Below are 3,101 nucleotides of genomic sequence, written 5' to 3' on the forward strand. Positions count from 1 at the left end.
CAGGAAAATTATGTCAGATATAGACTTTTCCCCTCAAACATTGTGTTTTACATTCAAACACACTTGCATGCGTTTTATATGATAAATGCATTATTTACATCTTAGCACTGAGGGATTTTCAAAGCAAAGTCATCAAAAGTGAAGTTAATGTTACTGTGTCAATTCTCAGTTCCAAAGGCATTATTCTTAATTTGTAACCCATGTCTTGCTTTCCCTGGGTTTGTTATATGCCTTTAGAAATTGGCTCTTGAAATGTTTGTATTAGAGCAGTTATATTTAATAAAACTTGTGTATGATGCATAAGCTTTGGATTCTTATTTTGCAGTTCTGTATTCAAGCTTCTATTAGCTGCCAAGTTTGCAAATGAGGAAAAAGTCCTGCAGATACTGGACACTGCAAGTAAGCAGCCAAGGTTTGTTTTCCTGAAGAAACTTGAATTCTCTAAGGAAATAGTAAGTACACATCATTTATTCTGTGTCTGCAAACTGAATACATACATATTTCCAGAGAGGACGTACACCAGCTATTGCATGCTTTGCCAACACTTTGTGTATCTCTTGCTGCAATATAACATGGCTTGTATGTACACTCTTAAAAAGAAGATACATTCATTACTTTTTACAGAGGTTTTTCATTTTGCTTTCCAAATAGGAAGGGAGGTGTTTGCTTTCTGGCAAATGGGGCTGTAAAGAAGTGTTTCTCAACCAGGATTCTGTGTTACCCTATGGTTCCTTCAGAGGTTTCTAGGAGTTCCTTGAGAAATGACTGATTGGGGCCTTTCAGGTCAGTTCAACTGACACTAATAATCGTTTTTGGCTATCCGTAATGGTGGCAGTATTCCCACTGGCCTGCAATGTAGGAGGGATTACTACCAATGATCATCAGGCTAATGTGCCGTGACCTATAAATATAGTAAATATAGCAGGGATTTCCCAAATACCCTAAAATTATTTCAAGGATTCCTTCATGGTAAAACGGTCGAGAAAAGTTGCTGTAGAGAGTCAAAGTTGAATCTGGCAATAGCAATTCACTAACAATGGACAGATCACATGGAAACAATCTTTCGTCACACTACTGTATAGTTTTTATAGAGTGGAGGGGGAGAATATGTGGGAGACAACCCACTGCATCTTCACTATAGAAAATCACAATCAGTAATGTGAGAAGCAGCAAAATAGTGAGAAAATCTTTGTGCCACTCTTCTGTCTTCTGCTATCACCCTACTTCTTGTTTTCACATAAACAGATTGGCTGTTTGTACTGCTACTTCTTCTCGCTCTCGTTTTTCTGTACAAGTATTGCAAAAGACAGATGTTCAGGCACTTACACTACTCTAATTTTAAAAAAATGAATACCAATTACAGAAATTATTACACATATTTTAACACTGCTTTAAGTTAACTTTTATTAATGACACAATGTCTGTATCAAAATGTAAAAACACTGGTCTACATGGAGTATACTGTTACAGTAGCTTAATTGATTAAAAGGCAATAAGTGAACCGGAACAAACAACAAATATCCTCTTGTATTATATGCAAGCAGTTTTATTCTATTTTTGAACATAGGCTGTCCTATGACCATTGCAGTGGGCTTTATTGTGGAAAGGATAGTCCCACGGACCATGGTGGGAGTACAGACAAAGTATGGGCATTGAATACAACATCTTACTAAAATGAAGATGAAAGTGCTCCATGCACAAGCAGAAGCCTGTGCAGAGATTTGCCCACACACTCTTCTTTTAATCAGCATTTTGATTTAATGTGCAGAAAGTATATATCTAAAGTATGGAGAAGTTGTATCATTCCCACCAAATATTTAACAACAAGCATCAGAACAGCCACCACTCTAATCATGGAAGAAACAAGAAGAAGCAAAGTGCTGTCAATTTAAAGTGTTTTTTTAGTCACTGGGAATTAAATTGTGAGGTATTTATACTCCTTTTAGGAGAAAGATGGGGGTGCTGGAGAAGGTGAAGGACTTTAATTGTTCAATAAACAGTTTTGTGAAATGGCAAGATGCAACCCTGGCAGCAAAGGCACACATTATTGTAGTCTGTGCTGAGAAAGAACACTCCCAGGTGATAGCCATTCTACTCAGACAAGCATGAAATCACCAATGGATAGGGTGAGTCCCTACTTTTCTATTGGTGACACCATGTCTTTAAGAATAGCATATTGCAACTGTGGTGTGTGTTGCTTGTTAAATGAGGTAGAGAATTTCTTGTGGTACTAAAAGTTAATAGCTGAGTTCAATACGATCTTAAATTTTTTTCACATGACTAAAATATATATTATTAGGAATGTGTTGTGAATTGAAATTTATGTGTTATTTTTGTTTTTTTGTGACTATCCCAAATACAATCTTTTTACTACAGATAATATTATGTAGAAGATAAATCTGGAAAATTTAGACACTCTGGACAGATTAGCACTTTAACACTGGATGAAATGTTGCATGCCACGTCTCAGGAACATGACTATGCTGCAGATTTCCTAGAAAAGAGAAGCTACAGAAGTAAGGACAAGCTATAAGAAGTGTTCTCATGGAATAAAAGCACATTAAGCGAATTTAATGTGATCAAACCACATAGAAAATACTTTAAAGACAACTGAAGGTGCTAGAGGGAAGGGTATTGTGGCTGTGGGGCTCCAATTACTGCATCTTTAGTAGGCTTTTGGTTTTCAGTATACATATTACTGATATTGCACCATGACTGCACTTTGCACCCTGTATGCATTAAACCAGTCCAGCTCAGCAACAGGAATGCTGATCATTGTTACTGACATGTGCAGGTAAGGTAGACCACAGTGATGCCTGACTCTGATTAGAAGCCAAACTTCTTAATATGGTAGGTGCAAATACTTCTAGATTTACTACTTCCTCTCTACTTCTACTTATACATACAAGGCAAAGAGGCAAACACGTTAATGCAAATATGTCCTACCTTGTATTTGCCTGCGTTTGACCCCCATGACGAATCATTTAACCACTGGCAGTGGAAGGAAAGCACTGTCCCAACATCACATGCTTTTCAGACACTTGGAAGGTTACCTGGCAGAACCTGGCTTTTTTAATTTGGTTCCCAGCTCCAAATGTAGT

General features: G+C 37.2%; 1 long non-coding RNA gene across 1 annotated transcript in view; it reads left to right on the plus strand.

Moving 5' to 3' along the window:
- LOC140334114 (uncharacterized) overlaps positions 1-3,101 on the plus strand; it is a 26,837-nt gene continuing 23,736 nt past the window's right edge. Inside the window, exons 1-2 of the long non-coding RNA XR_011921480.1 lie at positions 1-452; positions 2,377-2,516. This is a non-coding gene — a long non-coding RNA (uncharacterized lncRNA). The remainder of the gene's footprint in view (positions 453-2,376; positions 2,517-3,101) is intronic.

This window comes from Pyxicephalus adspersus, chromosome 6 (assembly GCF_032062135.1).
Source record: "Pyxicephalus adspersus chromosome 6, UCB_Pads_2.0, whole genome shotgun sequence".
In the NCBI taxonomy this organism is placed as follows: Eukaryota; Metazoa; Chordata; class Amphibia; order Anura; family Pyxicephalidae; genus Pyxicephalus; species Pyxicephalus adspersus.